The sequence below is a fragment of the Sciurus vulgaris genome (assembly GCF_902686455.1).
Source record: "Sciurus vulgaris genome assembly, chromosome: 1".
In the NCBI taxonomy this organism is placed as follows: domain Eukaryota; kingdom Metazoa; phylum Chordata; class Mammalia; order Rodentia; family Sciuridae; genus Sciurus; species Sciurus vulgaris.
The window spans coordinates 25,156,957-25,180,204 of NC_136461.1; the positions used below are offsets into that span (position 1 = coordinate 25,156,957).

General features: G+C 43.7%; 1 pseudogene across 1 annotated transcript; it reads left to right on the forward strand.

The window, feature by feature from the left end:
- The first annotated feature begins 12,085 nt into the window (after positions 1 to 12,085).
- Positions 12,086 to 14,244, forward strand: LOC306664623 (histone H3.3C-like; annotated as a pseudogene). The gene is made up of 2 exons: positions 12,086 to 12,100; positions 13,856 to 14,244. The product of its transcript is annotated as a histone H3.3C-like (transcript).
- The last annotated feature ends 9,004 nt before the right edge of the window (positions 14,245 to 23,248 follow it).

Sequence of the window (23,248 nt, forward strand, 5' to 3'; positions counted from 1 at the left end):
TGAAATAAGCTTTCATTTAGCACATTTTTATTACTTATCCTTTAATGACATTGTGTTCTACATCGGTACTAATTTGGAGAAGTCCCAGTTATACAGTCAGTCCCCAACACATGCAAACTCAGCTATATGTGTTCATTTGAAGAGTAAATTCTTAAGGTTTGGACCCATTCCAGCTTGCTCTGAGCACAGTTCATGTCTCCAATTGCTATGGTGCTACATATCCCTGAGTTAAAATGGTAAATTCAAAATAAGCACTGTAATTGGTAAAGGCAGAAAATGAGTTACTTCAATTCTGACAATCTCTGTGAGCATTTGAAGTTTTTAAAATTTAGAACAGTGAACACCACAAAGTGTGATAGGGTTTTTTGGTTGTTGTTTTTGGTCAGTGCCATTTTTAGATCATCTGTACTGAATTTAAAGGATATCTTTACACTTGAAACTCATACTCCTTTTTAAATTGCTAATTGTTTTTGAACCGAAGAATTGATCAGGAGAATAAAACTGTGCTGTTATTATTTATTACGGTCACATTCTGTGGATATGTTTTCCCTTTGCTCCAAAGCTACACTATCATAGTAAAAATATGAGTCCATCACTATTTTCCTTTTTTATGATATTTGTTGGGTTATTTTACTGGTATGATTATGTATATTAACATTAGTAAAAGAAATTTTTCTCTGCTTTTCTTTTGTAGGATTATTGTTCCTTTTATGTTTATTACTGAAAATAATTGTATGTATAGGGGAGGGGTGGTAGAAAAATAATCCTTTCCAAATGTCAGATGCACTGGGTATGCACTGATTCTGGTCCCCTTCTCTGAGAACACCCCCAGTGTTTGAAAATCCCCATCACGTTCCCCTAGACTTTTCTAGGTGGGTCATCCCTGTCCTCAACATTTCTAACAAAACAGTCTTGGATATTTTTTCTATCCTCACTATAAAGGTTATCCTTTATTGTATAACATACATGATCTCATTAAATCCTCTCTTTAATTATTATGTTTTAGTTATTAGGTGTCCCTCGAAAGCTCATGGAAGAAAGTTTAGAGATGAAATGATTGAGTTATGAGGTTTTAAACCTAATCAGTGCATTAATCCACTTGAATAGATGAATTGGGTAGTAACTGCAGACAGGGTCTAGCTAGAGAAGCTGGGTCAATAGAGGCATGCCCTTGGTGTTTATATTTTGTCAGCTCCCCACTCCTCTCTCTCCTTGCTGGTACCACGTCCTGAATCACTTTCCTCTGCACACTCTTCCACCATGATGTTCTGCCACATGTCAGGCCCAAGCAATGGAGCTGCTATCTATGGACTGAGACCTCTGAAACTGTGAGCCCCCAAATAAACTTTTCATCCTTAAAATTATTCTTGTCAGGTATTTTGGTCACAGCAGCTAAAAAGCTGACCAAAGCAATAATCCTGTGAAGCACATATTGTTTGTCCCATTCTACGACTAAGAATACTGAGGATCTTCATCTTTTCCCCCAGCGCCGGGGCTCAAATCCAGGACCTCACACAGGGTAGGCAAGCACTCTACCACTAACCCAGATCCTCAGCCCTGACACTGAGGATCAAAAGGACACATTAACTTGCTCAAAATCAGACATTGGGTGTGTAACAGAAGATGGAAGCTAAGTATGCGTGATGGCAAACCCGTGTCCTTAACACTGTTCAATCCACACTACACTCCGTAGTGTGTGGTCCAGCTTATCTGTCTTGCTCTTCCTCTGGTGGCCTCCAAAAGTGAATATCACGTATCTTCCACATGCAAGGAACAAGGAACAAGGTTCAGCAGGGAGAGTCACCTTCATCCCAGAAGCTGCTATGTACTCACGCTGCCTCTGAGCTCATTGGTTTTATGGGCAGCTGCAGTAGACGAAATGGATCCCAGGAGGAGTTCAACTTGGGCCATGAAGATCCAGCATGTGATATTAGGATCCATAAGATCTGAAAGTGAGGAAAAGAGTAAACGCTGAGATTAAATGTGTTCCCCTGCATCATTCCATGAAGGGACAAAGCTCCCCAAGCCCAAGGAGTGGGTCTTGCAAAGGCCCCCACCTGAAGACAGTTCAATGTCTGAAGAGCCCTGGTCTGGAGAGCAGAACCTGGGGTACAGACGAGCTGAGCAGCAAACCAGGTGCAGAGCCTGCCTCAGAGGGAATAAAGGGAGGCCAAGTCTGGGTCCCCTTGGGACAGACACAGCTCTGCAGTACTGAGAACGGTTGCTGCTTTTTTTTTTTTTTTTTTTTTTTTTTTTTTTTTGACTATTTTATTATTTATTATAGTTTTTTAGTGGATATCCTAAATTCTTCAGAATTTTTCTTTTTTATGTTTTTTTTTTAAATTTTATTGGTTCTTTTTAGTTATGCATGAGAGTAGAATCCATTTGGACATAAGTATAAAACATGGAATATATCTCATTTTAATTTAGTCTCTAGTACTTCTCCTTTCTTTTCCCTCTACTGATCATTCTGCCATTTACCCAGTTATTGTTTTAATTTAATTTTTTTGTAGAGGTACACAATGCTGAGATTGACTGTGGTATGTTCATATATTCACACAGGAAAGTTATGTCAGACTCATTCCACCATCTTTCCTTTCCCCATTACCCATTTTCCTACATTACCTTTTGCCTACTCCACTGAACTTCAAGTTGTTTTTTGTTTGTTTTTTTTTTAACCCTCCCCCTTATTGTGGTTTAGCTTCACCTATTGGAGAAAACACTCAACCTTGGTTTTGGGGGATTGACTTATTTCACTTAGCATGATAGTGTCCAGACCCATCCACTTACCAACAAATGTCATAAAGACATTCTTCTACTAAGAGGTCAAAGGACTAGGCTGAAGGATTCCAGGTGCCCATGCCAGACCACCTCTACCCTGTCACTTTGGGGAGGCTTACAGAAATGCATCCAGATGCTACCATGAGCCCTTTCAGTCCTATGACTCCTTAAAACCTTGATTCTACATGATGATAGCTGAAACCACTTTCCCAAGGCCATTTGGTAGAGGATAAATAATGCTGGACAACATGCTGGACATTCTCCATTTTCGTTATCCCTGGTATGAAGTGGTGGGGGCACGACTGGCAGATCTAGCCAGTCTGAGCACCCAGGAGGACTCAGATTCAAATCAGCTTGTTCTCTCATCCTGGGCTTCAGCTGACCTCCAATCCTGCTTTAGACCCTGAGCCACCCATCCTAATCAAGAACATTTGACCTTAGCACAAGTCCTGACATGAATTCTTGTTCAAGGTCACTTCATTCAACCTAGCCATGGATCCAGGTTTTGAGATATTTAGAGTCTCAAATAAGTGATGTTTCTAATATCTATGGGGCATTGAGAATCAGCGGGATTCTCCAACTCCAACTCCGACTCCAACTGATAAAGAACCGAGATTTATTTCTTACGTTCTGGAAGTCAGCAAGTCCAAGGTCAAGGATCCCACATCTGGTGAGGGACTTCTTGCTATACCATCTCATGGTGGAAGGCAGGTGAGAAAGAGAGAAGGGAGCCAGATGTATCCTTTCATCAGGAACCTATTTCCATGGTAACCAACCTATTCTCAAGATAATCGCATTAATCCATTCACAAGGGTAGAGCCCCCACGACCTAGTCTTAAAGGTACCACTTCTCAAAACTACTGGTTTAGGTTTCTAACACATGAAATTTTGGGGACACATTCATGCCATCACAGTGGGATAGTTCATGGGCAAGCAATAACGCCTCGCTCACTCATGGACAACCAGGCTCCTGCCTCCAAACCCACTGGGCCCCAGACCTAGGGCCATGAGACTAGAATAGACTTAGGCTAACAGAAATTGGCTTCTAACATGCAGGCCCAGGCAGGGTCTGGAGGGGCTGAGCTAAGGGGTGAGTGCCCTTGGGATTCTCGAACGATCCAGGAAAGGAAGGGGTGGGGAGGTACATGATCACTCCCAAACACATTTGACTCAAGAAATTGCATCTCATCTATGGTGTCTGGCATAAGCCAGGCTCGAACTTTCCCAGCTTGACATGGCTTCCTGCTGGTGGCGTCCTTCCCGTTGCCTGTAGGTTAAGTGTAGGGAAACAAGAGAATGATAACAAACGCTGATTAACTGTAGCCCAAGCAGGGGGGAGAAGTTTCTCTTCCTATCTCTCTTCCTCCCTCCCCTTCTCTCTCTCTCTCTCTCTCTCTCTCTGAAAAAGCACTGCTCTTTGTCCTAACCTATGGAACGGTGGGTTAATTGGCTTATAGAGCTGCTGAATATGGAACAGAGCCCTAATGGAGATTTAATCAAAGGAGACAGTTATGTCGAGTGAGGTGTAAAAGCCATTGAAGATGAATGGAGATGGATACAATTTTCCCCCCAGAGTTATTCAGAGCAATTTTAATAAAGTGCAAGTTTAACTATGGAATGGATTGTGTGACCAAGTGTCATTTGGCTGTAGGGCACAGCAGGGCAGGCAAAGGAAGGAGGACATGGAAAGTTCCTTAGAGAAGGTGGAAGCTCTCTCTGCGTCACACGATGGGTACAGGGCCAAAGTCTAATGCTTCCAGTCGAGTCTTCCTTCTGCTCTGTGGCTCATTTATGTGACTCATTTCCCCAATGATGCTTTCTGCGTCCTCTGTGGTTTGTGGCCAGGAATCTCAGTGACTACAGCAGGACGCTCACTGGGCCGAGGTGGCAGCTACAATCTAGAGATCCATAAAGCCAACCATGTACCTGACACCTTCACTTGGATCTCCGCATCTTCCCTCTTAGCACCTCCACTCAGCCATTAGTGCCTGCTAAATTGTCATTTTGTCTGGACAGACCTTCCTCGTCCACTCCTCTCTGTGTTTCTCTAAAGTCCTGTACACATGGGATTTCTTGATCGGTTTTTTCAGTGTCTGCCATCACTGCTAGACTATGATCTCCATGAACCACACACACACACACACACACACACACACACACACACACATACAATTTCCTGGTGTTATCTTAGACACACTATTATGTAAATTGCTTCCTTACTCAGCAATAGGGCATGGACATCTTTCCATATGGATGCATCTTGCCCCGTAACAAGCTCTCAAAGAGCTGCACTGTATTTCATTGTATGGATGTAACATAACTTATTTAACAAATCCTATATCTTTTTCTGCTATCAGAAACATCATTGAAAGGATCATTCTCCTACATATGTTTTTTGAAAATGTGTCCAATTAACTCTCTCATAAATTCCTAGAGGGAAAATCATTGAGGTCAAAATTTTGATATATATTTTCAAATTGCACTCCTAAAAAGTAAAAATGTGTGCTAATGTACACTCCCACAGATGTCGTCTGAGAGTGACTGTTTCCCTACAGCCTTTCCAGGTACTGTCAATCATGTTCATTTTTGCCAATCTGATGGGTAAAACTTGATGTCTCCATCTTGTTAAATTTGACATTTTAATAGTCCAGGAAAGGCCCCATCTAAGGAGATGATATAACTACATGTCTTGGCAGTACTTGTAAGGACTCTGGGAGCCCGTGTGGGGAAAGAAGGGCTTGCAGAGAGTTTTCCTGAAGAAGTGATCTTGGCTGAGGATCCAGCTCCCTGGAGGAAGAGACTAAGCCCAAACCGTGAAATCCCGGAGATGCAGTCAGATGTATCCTGGTTCATTTACTAGCAAATCCAAGGGGTCTTGGTGGGTTTTCTTCTGGTCACATGTTCTGGCATCTGCTGGGCATCTAAATCATAGATCTGAGAGGGTTATCTAAGCAAGTGTGAGGGGCACGAGCAGTATACTGGTCAGGGAGATGGTATATCTTACAAGAGACAAGAGGTAGTGAGACAGAGATGCAGGAGCTTGAACAGCTTGTCTGGCTTATAGGGCTAGATAAAAGCAGCAGAGCAAAATCATAAACAAGGAATGAGACAAAAGACAGTTACACCCAAGGTACAGGCTATGAGGCTGTAGCCTGGTACCTTCTTGGGCACCCAGTGTCCCCTACACATTGGACATACCAGATATACTGGCACTAATGATTTGAAGACCTTATTGACTAGGGACTCTGATGACTTCCAGGCTAAGCCCTCATTGACTCAATGAAGGGCAGGTAGCAGAGCAGAAGCAGGGACATACCGTACTCCTGACAACTGGGTCTACTGAGCAAGGAGATACTTATTCCAGAAATTATCTAGATGATTCCTTCCAACTTAGGCCCTTTCCAGTCTAAAGGAGGGAGCAATGGTGGACACAATCATGCTCAAAGGAATGAATCTGAGCTAATGCTATTCCCACATGATGGGTGTCAAGTCCAAGGTTATCAATGACTCGGGAAGGCTTTGACAAAATTCAGGGATCATGTCTGACCTGGAGCAGAACTGTGTTTGGTCCCTGTAATGGTTTGGATCTGTAACATTTCAACTACTTGTGTGTCAAAAACATGGTCCCCAGTGAAGTCAAGTTCAGAGATGGGACTTTAAGGCAATGATTGGATCAAAAAAGTTGGAGGTCAGCTTGTGGCCTAACAGGAGAAAGTGACGGGCACTCCATTGGTGGTGGTGTAACCTGTGGTGACATCAGCTCTCCCCTTTCTCCAGATGTTGAAGCCACCCTGAATCTGCTGGGATGACAGTGTTCTCACCTTCCTTGAGAAAGAGCAGTGAGTTTGCTTCCTCTCCTGCCTCATGTGCATAGTGGACAGAGTAGTGCCAGTACTGGTAACATCGGGATGTCCAGGACTTGCCCTCCACAGGGCAGCTGACCCAGCTTCAGAGAAAGATCCAGGGCTCCTGAATGGAAGAAAAGGAAGAGCCACCCCTGACTCTGGGAAATCTACCACACGTCCCAGCTGGGATCATGCTCCATGCCCTGTAGATTCTGTGTCTTGCTCTTGCTTCCGGTGGCTCCTTTATACATCTGAATAGATATTGAACTCAGGCTACTCCTCAGCTTCCTTTGAGTCCAGCGAGCTAGGTTTATGAGTCACAACCACAGTCATGTGCCTTTGCCCCTCTCTGCCTAAGCAAAGGGGCAGCAATAGCACAGTGGTTAAGAACACAAGCTTTTAGCTACACGGCTGGGTTCAAGTCCTGGCTCTGCTACTAGGAAGCGCTGTGACCATGAATAAGCCATCTAACCTCTTTCTGTGTCTCTCTGAACTCAGTTCATCATCTGCAAAATGAAAATAATAGTAGTATTGCTAGTAGTAGCAATACAGGAGTCTCTTAGTACCCTGTGAGGACAGATACTGAAGTCCCAAGTCCCTTAGAGCAAATGGTATAGCATTTGCATATAACTTATTCACATCCTCCTGTACACTTTAAATCACTTCTAGGCCACTTATAGAACCTAACCATTGTAAATACTATTTAAAGAACTGTTATACTGTGCTTTTTAGGGAGTGACAGGGAAACGTCTCTCAGTGTTCAGCACAGTTGCAATATTTTCCAAATACTTTTGATCTGAAACTGGTCGAATCTATGGATGCAAAATCCACAGGGATGAGGGAAGATTGCCTTTGTAGACAGGTAAAGATGAAATGAGTTAAAACACTTCAAGTCCCTAACTCGTGCCGCACGCACAGTGAGTGCCATTTAACCAGTGGTGGTTGCTCTCCATATTGTCCCTCCCATCACCTGGTTGAGTGATATGACCCAGTTGTGTAAGTAGAAAAAAAACAGCAGGCCATTGGGTTACTTCTGTTATTTATTTCTATGAAAAACACTGTGTTCACTTTTCTGTATTAATAATGCAAGTAGCTCTGGGTCACTGAGTGCCTATCATGTGTCTAGCACTGTGCATGCCTGTTTGATCCCCGCGTCAACTATGTTCCCGTCTCTACTTTACAGAGGCAGGAACTAGGCTCAGAGGAGTCAACTCCCTGGCCCAGAATCACATAGCTAGTGAGAGTGCAGCCCGGGTCTGGCTGACTCCAAACTTTCCCACCCTTTTGTGATTTCAGATGAGTTAAAAAGTAAGATGAGAACAGTCTTAGCAAAAGGCTCGCTCTCATCTGGGATTGTTTGGACATGGTAGTAGTTTCTATTCTCTCCTCATAATTGTCTTTTCCCCCTCCCTGTGAGCAGCCCTACTTCCTGCCCTTGGACATCAGACTCAACCACGTGACTTGCTTTGTTCTTATGGAGTAAGACGGGACTTACTCCACATCTGAGCAGGGCCTTTCAATGTGCTAGTTTAGTTCTCTCTCTCCTGAGCTTCTTTCTGTCCCTGCCATGAGAATAGCACGCTGCAGAAGAGAGCTTCTCCTTCAGTCAGGGTCCCAGAATAATAGGAGATCAGTGGCACTGAGCCAAACCCAGCAGAGCCCAGAAGAACCAAGGACAGCTACTGCTGACCAGCCCCCCTCACACAATTCAAGCAGGAAATAAATGCTTGCTGCTGTAAGGCCTTGAGATTTGGCAGGAGCAGGTGGAGGTTGTTGCCACAGGAAACGCTGGCTAAAGCAGACATGGTCCCAGGGGCAGGGGACAGACCAGGTAGCCTCCTCTGTAAAGAGCAGATGTAGGGGAGGATAATCCACGCTTGCCGATTTGCAAAATAACAATGCATCTAGTTGTAAAGGTGGGCTGTATAGCAGCCTGGTGCATTGTTGTACATAATTAGTGATCTGAACATGTTCTCTAAATTGAAATAAGAATAGTGAAGTCACAGAGGACTCTGGGGCAAGAGGAAGGAGGAAGTGGCCAAGGTATTTTGAGTTTCCCTTCACTCCTGGGTGGCTCCAGCAGATGCAGAGAACAAGCCCAGGTTGAAAGGTTTTGCCCTGGAGAAGAATGAGTTCGAGAACAGGAGACAGGCAGGAGAAGCCACCAACACCCATGGATTTGGTTCTGACAGTGTCTGGGACCTTTTCCCGTGACAGGTACAATATAAAACTCCCAGTCACCCAGCAAGAGTGGAATCCAAGAATAGATCCTGAATTCTGACCAAGACACCTCTTACCAAGACAAAATGCCCAGCATATAGAGCATATTGTCAGTACCTGGCACTTGGCTAGGACAGGACTGGCACAAGCTAGCTTTATGGAGACCTCCGTGTGCAGCTGGGTGCTGGAGAATTCTTTTTAGGCTGTATTGTACACAAAAGTGCAGTAGAGTCTTTTGCAGGTGATGTTGACGGTGCCAGTGAAGGTGACTGTGCCCGATCCCATGCCAAGCCTGCTCTTGAACGCTGGATAATCCCTCATGCTTCTGTCCTTAACACTTCTAGGGACAGGTGGTCCAGGCCTTTGGAGTATATGAGGTTTCCTGAGGACTCTGTGAGGCAGAGGAGAGGAAAGAAGCTCTGGGGCCACTTCATTAGGCTTCTCCTATTGGTCTTTGGCCAGCTGAGACCCAGGGAAAGGCTGCAATGCATGCGGTGGAGGTGTTTCCATGGCAACAGCAGGCAGCGCTGCTCTGGAGGCAAGGAGGGAGAGGGGGCAGGATGGGGAGGGCTTACGGACATGGGAGAGGCCCTGAAGGAAGAGGAAGGAGCATGGGGGAAACCAGGAGAGGAGGGGAAATGGGGAGAGGGAGGGGAAAGAAGAAAATGGGGAAAGAGAGAAGAAAAGTCAGAGGAAGGGGAGGAGGAGAAGTCACAGGAGGTTGACAGAAGGGGGAGGAGAAAAGATATGAGGGAGGAGTAAGAGGAGGCATGTGGAGAGGAAGAAAGGGAAGGAAGGAGCAAGAGGAACTGGGAAGGAGAAGGAAAGACAGAAGAGAGACTGTCTCTGACTTCATGCACCAGGGGCAAGGGTGCCCATAGCCTGAGACACCACGACCACCCACGTGCAGCCCCTGCCTACCCCACATGACACAGTGGAATGTGCACCGGATCCAGCCCCAGAGACTTGCCCTCCAGCCGGCCTGGGCCCCTCAGTCCCTGTTAGGGGGTAGTAGGAAGTTTCCATAACAAGTTCGACATCTGGCAGATTCTGCCTCTGGTCACATGATCCTGGGCAAACTGCTTAATTGCTGCAGACCTCAGTTTTCTTACACACACCAAAAGGAGACAATGGCTATCTAGTGCCATTGTGGAATTAAATAAGACAGTGCATGTAAGGGCCTTAGCATGGTATCTGGCACATCGTAAGCACTTAATAAACAAATTTTATTATTTTGCGGGTATGACTTGGTATGTTCATCAATATTTTGTCTCTGGACCAAAATACCTGATAAAAAGAAATTAAAAGAAGAAAGATTTATTTTGGCTCACAGTTTCAGAGATTTTAGTTCATGGTCATCTCTCTCCAAGGCAGAAATATCATGGTGGAAGGACACAGCAGAGGAAAGCTGCTCACAGCAGCTGGGCACAGAAGGAGAGAGGAAGGGGTCAGAGAAAAAATAAAACCTTCCAGTGACACATCCCCAGTGACCTACTTCCTCTACCAAGGTCCCACCTCTCCCATGGTCCATTCAGCTCTCAGTGGGTTAATCCACTGAGGAGGTCAGCATTCATCACTTCCATGGAAGCCCTGCCTCCAAATACATGAGGCTTCGGGGACATTCCAGATTCAAACCATAACACGAGGTCATTATTCAGCCTCTCTGAGATTCCATTTCCTCATCTGCAAAATAGATAATCACCTCAAATGGTTTTTAAAATATATCATTGTAAGTGCTCAATAACTGTTAGCGATTAAAGTTATTCTCTGAATAATAAGAATAAACCTGATGGAGTACCTGGTCCTTTTTCAAAACACATCGCCCAATGCCACTTGGGTTCACACTACTTGTGTGCAATAGACAGAAAAGCATTCTTTTTTCCCATTGCATCTATGCCTCAGGTCCAAGGGTGGCGCCGAAAGCTTTACACCCAGGACCACGTCGAATTCTAGAAACAATCCTTCTGTGTAGGTATCACCTTCATTTTACAGACAGAAATCCCAGGCATTCAGAGGTAAGTCAATTTGCCTGCCCCTTGCTGGTAAGTGTTAGAACTTGGACTTAAATGCAGATTGACAGGTGGTGGCATCATAGCTAATTAGAAACAGCTCATCGAATTTGGTCATTTTTGCCCCTAAACCACACTTCTTTTTTTTTTAATTGAAATTAAATGTATTTTTTAACCGATACATAAAGACATAAACAGCATACGTACTAATGGAGTGCCGTGTCTCACTGTTGTGAGTTGGGCTGTGAATCTCTCAGAGGAGAAGGAAGACGTCTTGGGCCTTTGGGGACTCTCATCCACGCGCGACAACGCGTTGGACACGACGGCCAGCCGGCCACCAGAAGGGCTTCTTGGGGTTTGTCCAAAGTCTGAAACAGAAGGCACACACCTACAAGTGCCATCGACCATGGATTCACCAGTCACCACCAGACAAGCAGCTGGCCACAGAAAGAGGAAGCAGGGAATTTAGATGTCTGCGTCGACTTTGTTTATGAAGAAGGAAGCTGGTGGAAGATCGTTCACCTCCCTTTGGATAAAACATAAAATAGCTTTGTGTTTGTTTTAAGAAATTGTGAGTGTGTGTGTGTGGTGTGGGGGGGGTATGATATTTTTGGAGAGAAAAGAGAACCTGAGAAATGAGGGAAAGAAGATAAAGAGGATGAGGAACGGAGAGAGACACAAAATACGGAAAGAAGATGCCAAAAGGTGGGAGAAGAGAGAAAAGCAGCACCAGGGGACAAGAGAGAGAAAAATAGGGTGGGGGGCGGGGGCAGGGAAAGAGTGACAGGTAAATAAACAGCTTGTGACAGAAAAGCCTATGAGAGAGATGGGCAGGGATGCAGACACCAAAGGGACGGGAGCAAGAGGCGGAAACCTCCCTCCTTCTTTGGTGTTTGCACAGCTAGGGGAACCGTCCCCTCTCCTCCCCACTTATCCACCCCGTTTTGGAAAGGAGGGCCGACTCGACTCTGCATCCTCAACAGGCTACGCTTGGCCAGCATCATTTGCAACATCGAGGTTTTAAATCAGAGCTGAAATTTCGCAGCATGAATATCCTCGAAAACCTCTTTGCTTTGTGAAAATAAAGAAATCTGAATTTTAGATTCTGGGAATCAGGATCATTCCGTCTCTGCTCTCAAAGAAATGGGTGTTTTTATTGTCACATGTCACTCCTGTTGCTACTAATCTTTTGAAATATTGTTAAAAAAATTATTTTTGTTTTTGGCCGTGATGGTCCTGCTTCCAGTAGGCCTTACTTAGTAGGGTGGACTGGGTGTTTGTTCAAGAGGCATTTATTATGCACCTACTAGGTACAGGGCCAGGACTGAGCTGGACTGAAACTCTGGGTCCACAGCCTTCGCCACAAGCTGTAATCATCCCCCAGAGGGCTGAGTCAGCAGCCCACCCCTCTCCAGATGACCCACACAAGGCCATCTTGCTTGTGTTCCCCAACTGCCCCCAAGGTCAGTCTGAGAAGCGAGCATCCCAGGGTGGAATGGGGCCTGAACCGAGGGCAAGCCTGTCCACAGCTCCTGATTTCTGTGGTCTGTGGTGAAGGCAGGCGTGCTCTGGGCCCTGGCATAAGCTCCATAACTACACATCTGAAGAGCCTGACGGGGAGGAGGGTGGCACCCAGGGACGCGGCTTCAGTGGGCCTCAGCTCCTCCCAACAAGCTCTTCTCTCGCGGTGCTCAGGCGAGGTGTCCACACACCCTGGAGACCCTCTTTATTCAGTCCCTTACACAAGCTTCTGGCTTCCTATGCCTTTCTGCCCAAGGATGATCTCTAGAGGCTGCAGGGTTAGTGCCTGGTAGGTGACGCTCCGGGAGAGACCCTCGGCGAGACACAGGTGTGGGATCAATAAACAGCCTAGCGGCATCACCTCTTGTCTGGAAAATCCCAAAGTATGTTCTACACAGTCTCACAGATACCCAAGTAGGACCTAAATTACCCGCAGCGGTAACTCGCAGACTCGCCCCTTACAGCTCCGACTCCCTCTCACTCTCATTCCTTCACCTTCTACTTGGGATCAACAATCCAATAATCTCCTTGGACCTGAATTCTTATTTCAGGGGAAAGCCCAAAGGAAAACATTCTCATGTGAGCTCATCTAGCCCTCACAACAACCCCGGAGAGGTAGACTTAGTTACTGAGGCTGAGAAACACCCAATCTATTTCAAGACCTGGGCACTGGGAATATGCCCATGACCCCTGACCCCTGTCCTGTAAGGAAGAGCTTATAGGCCAGACCAAAGGAAGATGCTAAACCAGGTCACGTGAATAAAGATGTTACCATGTCAGGTGCTACAAGGACAAGGTAGCTGGGGTTCTGAGAACGTAAAGGAGGACTTTTTGCCGTAGACAAGGGGCCAGGGGACCTTCTCTGTGAAGGTGACACTTCAGTTGAGAGCAGAAGGAGGAGTAGAATTTAACCAGGACTTAAGGTAAGAAAAAACACTGAGAGAAAAAAGAACAGCTTGAATAAATGATGGAACCGAGCCTAACCAAGGTCATGTCACACACAAACCAAATGGTTGGAAGAGGGTTTGACGTCAGATCCGGCTGACTCTGGTGTCCAAGCTCTTCCTGTTGCACGCAACTGGAGCAGAGCTGGGGGTGACGTGATACTCTCACTATTTATGTGATAAAAGGATGAATTATAAGCTTCCTTTAAATAGAAAACCCCCACAGGGCATTTAACAACTGCCTCAATCACAGAAGAGGGAATTACGATTGCGTGTGAATGTGTCTGCCGGTGTAAAGGGGAAGTGCCTGAAAGTGTACAGAGGGGCTGCTCAGAAATCACCCGGAAGTTGAGCATCTTCCCAAGCCCAGTTCACAGCATCTGCCACCAAGGGAGCACTCGCTTTTCAATTGTGTTCGCAGCTGCTTCCTGCCACCGTCACTCCCTAACGCCAGCACTGCCTCTAGATCACGGAGCTCCAGCCGAAGAAGAAGGGGGGTAAATAAGGAGGTCTTTCTACCACGGCTCATACGAAGCAGACTGCCCGAAAATCAGCCCGTGTAAAGCTCCCAGGAAACAGCTGCCTTCAAAAGCCCCTCGAAAAAGTGCGTCCTCTACTGGAGGGGTGAAGAAACCTCATGGTTACAGGCCAGGTACTGTGACAGTCTGTGAAATTAGACGCCATCAAAAGTCCCTTGAACTTCTGATTCGACATCTCCCCTTCCGGCATCTGGTGTGAGAAATGGCTCAGGACTTCAAAACAGATCTTCCAGAGTGCAGCTATTGGTGCTTTGCAGGAGGCAAGTGAGGCCTATCTGGTTGGCCTTTTTGAAGACACCAACCTGTGTGCTCCCCATGCCAAACGTGTAACAATTATGCCAAAGACATCCAGCTAGCACGCCGCATATGTGGAGAACGTGCTTAAGAATTCACTATGATGGGAAAATTTTCATTTTCAAAAAAAAACCTTTTTTTCTCTTCCCATTTTTTCCCATGGGGTCAAAAACGTACCTAAGTATATGATTGTGAGTGGAAAAATAGGGTACAGAAATCAGGTATTGGCCGTTTCCATTTTCATTTGTGTGTGAATTTTTAATATAAATGTGGAGATGTAAAGCATTAACACAAGTCAAAATGTTTCAGTGAACAGGTTTCAGCAGCTCAACTTTATGACCATTACAAATAAAACTATTAAACTTTTCTGAAGAATGTCAGCATTTGGATTTTTTTTTTAAACAAGTACATTTCTTATTGACAGCAACTAAATGGTGTTGGTAGCGTTTTGATCATACAATAGGTTCCATCCATTCACTGTACTTTCCAAACTGAGTTGTCCTACATGCAAGTACATGTTTTTAATGTTGTCTGTCTACTGTGCTGTTCCTGCAAGTTTGCTATTAATACATTAAACTGTAAAGGAGAAGAAGGAGGAGGAGAGGAGGAGGAGGAGGACAAGGAGAAGACGACGACGACCTGGGGAGGGGAGTGGGGCTCTCCTGGGTGACAGATAGGTGGAAGGTTCTCAGGGTATCCAAGGTCATAGACCTTACTGTCATATCAAAGCAGAGACCCAAAGAGTGCATTAGCAAGGGAGGACAGCACTTAAGAATGGGGAAAAGGAAGGTTATCTTCCTTTCTACTTCGTATGTAACCTATACTCCCACGGTACCAAGGGAAAAATAAACCATGGGACTAACAAAGAGCAGTAAATGAAGGGAAGCCTTGACAAACTTTGTTCTAGAGAGTAGGTGAGTAGAACAAAATGGTGGTTTCCATATGTGGAGACAAGGGCCGTGTCATGAAAGTGGGTGGAGAATCAGGTCTGCCGATGCAGACAGCATGTTTAGAAAAAGCAGAAACCAGACAAGCTTCAAATGACAGTGTGGTAAGGCAAGAAACCCCAAACACAAAGATAAATCAGGCAGCCCCATTCTGGAATTTTGCTGAGCAGCCAGCACAGGAAATATAGTTATAAAATAGAAAAGTTTGTGCAATCTTGTGGTTCTTGAACTCTGGGACCCTGCTGGAATTTCATTCAAAAGTGATCAAATCTATTTGAAAGTTCAGCTTTCTCCCAGATCAGATCCTGAAAGAGAAAGATCAGTCCCTTGGGAAGTCATGGATTCAGATGAAAGGTAAAAAGACATATCCCTGGTCCTCTTTGAAACCAGAAGAGAATGTAATCTAATTATAACTGTGTCCCAACCCCAACTTAATGCAGGTCTTAATGAAATCTGAATTTCACCTGAAAGAGAAAATGATTTGTGCTCTCTGAAAAATTAAATAAATACAAAACCAGAATTTGGACTTCAGTATCCTCTGTTTTTATAGGCAATATCTGGTACACAATAAAAACACTATAAGACATATGAAAAAGCAGAGAAATGTGATTCATAATCAAGAGAAAAGCAACCAGTAGAAACACATTCACAGAAGACCAATCAGTAAAATTGCTAATCAAGGACTTTAAAATAACTATTTCAAACATGTTAAGGAAATGAATAGACTGCAAAAAGAGAAGTAGACTATCCAGAAAAAAATTATTCTAAAAATTTTTAAGGAACAAAATGGAAATTACAAATCTGAAAATATATTTATTTGAAATTAAAAACTTGATTTTATACACTTAATAGCAGATTGAGCACAACACAAGAAAAAGAATAACAAATTTTAAATCAAATCAGTAGAAATTACCCAAACTAAAACACAGGAGAAAAGGGCTGAACAGAATATCAGTTACATGTAATATAAAATGACCTAACATACATCTAAGTGTAGTCCCAGAAGGAGAGGAGAGACAATATTTTTTAAATATAAAAAGATATATGGCTAATTTTTTTTCAATTTTGATTTTTATAAATCTACCCAGATATCTATTAAGCTCAGCCAATCTTAAACAGGATAAGTATAATGAAAACTATATCTGAGAACATCATAGTGACAATTTTTAAAAGAAAGAGAGAGAATGTTTAAAGCAGTTTGAGAAAACATAAAATTAGGGAGAGGGAAAAAAAACACAATTTTTTGCTAACTTTCCATCAGAAACAATGAGAACCAGAAGAGAATGGAATGACATTTTTTTGTTTTTGTTTTTGTTTGTTTTTGTTTTTGCGGTGCAGAGGATTGAACCCAGGGCCTGTGCTTGTGAGGCAAGCACTCTACCAACTGAGGTATGTCCCCAGCCCAAGTGATATCTTTTAAGTGCTAAGAAGGAAAAAATGTCAAATTAAAATTCATTGTCATATAAATAAAATTTGAGAAAAGATTCATCACTGACAAACTACATTGTAAGAAATGTTAAAGGAAATTCTTCAGACTGAAGAGAATTTATACCAGATAGAAATTCAAAATGCAGAGTAAAATATAAAATATGTAGGTAAATATATAGAAACCAATATTTTATTTTCTTAATTTTTAAAATCTGTCATCTAGGTGTTCTCCCGTCTGTCTATCCTTCATAGATGTCAAGTTAACTGAAAACTAAGACTGTTATTACTGTTTTAAACTCTTTCTTGGTTCATTCTCACTAATAAAGCGAAGCCTTGAGGTCCTGAATTCAAGGTTGTTCATTCTGAGCTGCAATTTATTTCTTCAGATTTCTCTCTCGTTATCATCTCTGGTACACACACGTGCGCGCGCGCGTGCACACACACACACACGCGCGCGCACACACACACACACACACCTTTTACCCTAGCCAAACTGAAATATTTGAAATTACGTAACTGCTCCAGGGTCCTCAGGTCACTAAGCCTTTAAATATGTTGTCCTATATGTTCAATGTGCCCTATCAAAACTTTGTCAATCTGATATACTTCTAAACCTCCTGTAAAACTCAGCCAAAGATTCACACTACAATGGACATGTGTTATTTGGGCTGACTAAATCTCTCATCACCTTTCTATGTGTGAAGAGTTACTCATCTTCTTGAAACCTGAAGCCAGATTTTTCCCAGGCTTCCTTGCAGTTAGGACACAGGAATGTGACCCAGGCTTCGCCAGTCAGACATATTCCCACTTAGCTTTGAACAAGAAGCTTGTGAATTATAGAATCGGGCACTGTGTGGAATCCAGTGGCGGTAACTGCATTCAGTTGTCAAAGACATCCGTCGCAGAGTGTCTAAAGGTAGATACTTGGCATCAGCCCCATGCCCATGTGCAGTTAGATGTCCATGACAATTTCACTGAACTAGCTCTGCAGTGTGATTTTGGGTGTTGCCTCTGAACAGGCCCTCCTAGAAATTCTCCAGGTTTCTAAGATGTCCTGTTAAGTCTCTTTTCTGTTTATTCAGGACTGGTTTACATTGTTTTCAAATTAGAATTTTCACTGATGCACTCTGCCTGCCCCCAAATCTTCCCATGTTTCCTTCCTGCCATCTCCCCATGCCCATCCTTTCTGCAGGCTCATGAGATAATTCATTCCTTGTTCTTGGATCCCTGCCCTACCTTCTCTCCCAGAGATATCATAGTTTTCTATAGTTGTTTATTTATGTGTGTCTCCCTTCTCAAGGTCAAGGTTCATTTCCATTCCTTCACTGAGCAGCTGGCGCAGAAGAGATGTTCCAGAGATGTTATTGGACTACCTGTACCACGAAGGCAATGTCTCCTCACACCCAGAGTAGATGAGCTGCAGAACCACTTTTTCTCAAAATTCACATGAAGAACAATCCCAACCAGACCAATCTCTTCTTTCTAACATGATCTCAAGACAGATACAACAAACCAATGTGTGGACAGTTATAACCCAAGGCGCACGACAAGCTCACTGGGGACGTCGAGTGTGGGTTTATGCAAGGGGAGTGCATCGGTGAGCGCCTGGGTGAATGTCCCCTGCGCTCAGTGGATAGCCCCCTCTTGTGCAGCACTTTTAGATGGACCTGGAAGCCAGCATGAATTCATGTATGCAAGACAAAAACTCAGAGGATTATTTTAAGAAGAACTATACCATTGTACACTGATAAACATTCAACAATTAGTTTTTCAGGAGGAAAGAGGCCTGTATTTGTAGTATTTGCTACTTTCCACTGGGTAGACACTCCTGTTATGATTCAAGGTGCCAATGTGGCAGCTTCAAACGTGAAATTGGGAAAATAAACACAGTGGCCCGCCACTAGGTAGGCTCCCCCACCAGATAGATCCCACCCATACAGATACTATACAAACAAATAATTTTAAGAACACAGACATTAGTAAAAATGTCTAAAACAGTCAGACATTGATGAACTTTGTGTATTTATTACTTTTATTTTTATAGGTATGATTAATTTTAGATTTATATGATTTGATTTACTTAAGTGGCTATTTTTCATAACTGACTTACAGAATTCTTGAAAATTTAATAATAGGTGTGAGCCATGGATGCTGGCTTAGTACACCACTAACTCTATATCAGTTCTAGCAACTGCATCCTCTTTACAACTTGGTTTTGACTTTTCAGGAAAGATACTAAAGGGAGGAAACCATAGTCTCTCAAGTAGATGAGAGACTTGTCTGGAATCTTGCAGCTAATTTCTGACAAGGCTGGAATAAATTAAAATAATAGCTAAAATTTGGGAATGCTTACCTTGGGGCAGGTGTTGTGATAACCATTTTACAAAATTCATCTAATTCTCACTATGACCCTGTGAAATCTGTTCTATAATCATTCTTTTTTTAGATTAAAATAATAAATACATACGTACCTACTTGAGAGAGGTGAAGTCATTTACCCAAGGGTGCACAATCAGTGCTACAGCCGGACCCAAACCCAAGCAGACTAACTGCAAAGCAGATGCTCTTAACTGGGGTCTCTGTGCCTCAGGTTTTCTGACTCTGGGCCATGTTATTGCCCCTTCACTTTTTGGGGGGGTGGAGGGGCACTCCACCACTGAGCTATATCCCCAGCCCTTTTTAAAAATTTTTTTTATTTGTTCTTATTTGTTGTACATGACAGTGGAATGCATTTGTGAATTTTGATAGATCATACATATAGAGAGTATAATCTCCCATTTTTCTGATTACATATATTGTAGGATCATATCGGTCATGCAGTCATACATGTGCATGAGGTAATAATGTCTGTTTCACTGTACTATCATTCCTACCCCCATACCCCTTTCCTCCCTTCACTTCCCTCTACCTAATATAAATTAACTATTCTTCCCTATCCCCCCTCTTATTGTGAATTAGCATCCGCATATCAGAGAAAACATTCGACCTTTGGTTTTTTGGGTTTGACTTATTTCACTTAGCATGATATTCTCTAACTCTATCCATTTACGGGCAAAATGCTATAATTTCATTTTTCTTTAAAGCTAAGTAATATTCCATCATATCTATATGCCACATTTTCTTTATTCATTCATCTGTTGAAAGACATCTAGGTTGGTTCCATATTTTAGCTATGGTGAATTGAGCTGCTATAAACATTGATGTGGCTGCATCACTGTAATATGCTGATTTTAAGTCCTTTGGGTATAAACCAAGGAGTGGGATAGCTGGGTCAAATGGTGGTACCATTCCAAGTGTTCCAAGGAATCTCCATGCTGCTTTCCATAATGGCTGTACTAGAACAGAGACCCTGTGACTACTAGAAGAAAAAGTAGGCCCAGATCTTCAGCATGTCAGCCTAGGATCTGACTTCCTTAACAAGACCCCTAAAGTGCAAGAAGTTGAATCAAGAATCAACAAATGGGATGGACTCAAACTTTAAAAAGTTTCTTCTCAACAAAAGAAACAATCAATAATGTGAAGAGACAGCCTACAAATTGGGAGAAAATATTTACCAATGCACCTCAGATAAAGCATTAATCTCTAAGATATTTAAATAACTCAGAAAAACTTAACAAAGAACCCAATCAATAAATGGGCTAAGGAACTGAACAGACATTTCACAGAAGATATACAATCAATCAACAAACATATGAAAAAATGTTCAACATCCCCAGCCCTTTTTTGTATTTTATTTAGAAACGGGGTCTCACTGAGTTGTTTAGTGCCTCACTTTTGCTGAGGTTGGCTTTGAAATCGAGATCCTCCTGCCTCAGCCTCCCCAGCCTCTGGGATTACAAACTCATAACACCATGCTTAGCCCCGCTTCACTTTTGAACAGAGACAAAAGTCCCTGCTTACTTCCCCCTACTTAACATCACTCTGTGCCTTTTGGATTATTGCACATCTTTTGCTGAAAGCCCATTAGGACACAGCTTTTTTAGTTCAGGTGATTTTTACTCAAGCCACAATAATCCTTTAACAAGCAATGACCTTTCCTGTCCAAAGGTCAGAACTGGGACCCAGAATAAGTTTCTTGCTTCGTGGAACTGGACTTCAGGACACACGACATTTATTCATGATCGGATGTCTTTAATTAATTTATTCATTGATCAAATATTTGAAAGAGGAACATACTGCATGCGTGGCACTGTGTGAAGTTTCCAGGACCAAGTAATCTATTAGACAACATCAAAGCAGTTCCTGAGACTCATGTGCTTTTCAAGGGTTTATGAAAATATTCGAGACCTGGAAATAATTAATATCATCTCCAAAGTACAAAGACTGCAAAATCAAACCAAAACACATCTTTTTGAAAGTCTGTAAAGCATAACCTTATGTCCACCTGTCAACTACCTTTCGGCACAAAGCTTACGGGTTATATACAAATCACATTAGTGTGGCAGTGGCATTATAACATGTTGGAATTAAAATAAGACAGGCTGCTAAAATGGAGTACTTCAGGCCCACGGAGACGGTGAAGCAACCCGGAGGTTCTGAGGAAACCCTGATGCACGAGACATGATCCCGGGCTTCCAGGAGCCTAATCTTCCTTCCTCGTCTCTTCTTATGTGCTCACCGTGAGCTCCCAGAAGGCAAAGATTGTGTCCTGTGTTGTCTTGTTAAACTTCATATTCCCTGCTCCCGGATCAAGGGCTGCTACGTTCAGAGCAGTATCTAATATGTCAGCTAGACAAGCAGAATCAGGTTAGTGCTCTGATCTAGACTCCAAATGGAGAACCATCCACCGAGACGCAGACTTGATTTTCTTGTATCCTCTCGCACACACGCGTGCACGTGTGACCCACATATCCAGTCACACATCTTCCATTCCCCACTAAACCTCACAACGAATGGAAGGAAACCAGCTCCTATGCTGGGTTCTTCTCATACATCAAACTGGCGCCACGTAAATATCCCCCTTGACCGCGCATGGCGTGAGCATTGCAGATCACCAGGAAGTTGCAGGCATTTTTTTCTCAGGCTGCCTGTGTCTTTCCCTACTTGTGTCTGTGATCTCTTTTGCATAACCTCGTGCATACCAGGTGCAGGATGCATGATCATAAAGGGGAGTGGCAATTTTCAGCAGATTGCAAAACAAGCAGGAAGCCGTCACCAGAAGAGGGGCTAAATTTCTGGAAATTCATCCTGCTGCTCGCTTAAATGAAATGTTTATCTCTCCTGCACTTATCAGTTCATTCGGATTCCGGGACCAATCCTGTCACTTCAGGCAGCTTTAATGGCCTTCGTTCAGGCAAGCTCAACACTAGCACTTTTGAACCCGTTGTCCACCACTGAGCATCCTTCGCCTCCCTCATTCTCGCAGACCGGAGACGTTTCCATGGTCCAGGGAAATCGCGCCGTGAGAAACTGCATTACTCTCGTGTCAGCATTCCATGTACCAAAAGCGATTATTTCGGAGGGATGGACTTAAGGCTGCTCAAAGGCTCAGAAGAAGATAAAGACAAGTTTGAAAGTGTGGAGGACAAGGAAAATGGTCTCGGGTTCAGAGTCCATCTGCACCTTTCCAGATTTAACCCCTGCAACAAGACAGGATTATTTGAGTAATGGGGTTTTAAGGAAGAGTTACTTAGTGTTATGTAAATATGGATTTGGATATTCTATCAAAGGCTTTGCCTCCCTTGACTAAGGTTATTATTTTTATGTAGCATTCATTGGGCACTAATTATGTTGCAAGGCACTGTGCTAAGAGACCTCTGTTCATTACCTCAGTTGAACCCATCCATAAATCTGTGAAGTAGGCATGAATCTCCCCATTTACAAATTAGGAAACTAAGTTTCAGGAAAGGGAAATGACTTGCCCAAGGTCACACATCTTGTAAATATCTCAAGCTGGATGAAACTTCAGTTTGTTTTCTCCAAAACCTTCCTTTTTAACACTTAACATATACTATTGAGTCAGAGGGAAAGACAGAACAAAGATGAACAGGTTCATGGGAGAATAAGAAGGGGTGCAATGGGCTATAACCAGTTCCTCCTGGAGGGAAGGGACACAGTCTCGACACAGGGGTGGTGGTGGGTGAGCTGGGCATTAATGCAGGAATTTGAGCTTGCCAGGTGGAGGGAAATAATGCACCTGAGGCGGAGGGAAGATCCCGTGGAGCAGAGTGGGGGACAGGACCTGGAACGTTTGGAGCGTGGTTGACGGACATCCAGGGTGGCTGAAATCCAGGAACAGTCAGGAGTCCCCTAGACAGGAGGCTGGAGAGGTGAGCTGGAGTCAGAGTTAGAGGGTTAAGAGACCTTGTGATTCAGAAGTGGGCCGCGGGTGGCCGGGGAGACCCTGCAGAGGGAAGACTCATCAGGAGGCATTCGGAAAAGCCCAGGTGATGAATGGTGTGTCCTCGACTAAGACAGTCACCATGGGAAATGAAAAGGATGGAACACCTTTGGAAGTGACTCTCAAATGTCAGGGCACATTTTTTAAAGTCACCTGGAGAATGACCTAAAATTGCAGGTCCTAGTAAGACCCACCATCAGATGGTGGAATTCACTCCATGTTCCCTCCATCTGGAGTAGGTCCCTAACGCCTGCGTTTTAAAGAGCACCCGGTGATTCTGACCCAGGTCCTGCACCCACAATTTCTCGTGAGCTAAATACAGGAGATAGGAGCATAGTGATGGGTGGGGCGTGAGGGGGAGGAAGAGGGAGGATCTAGAG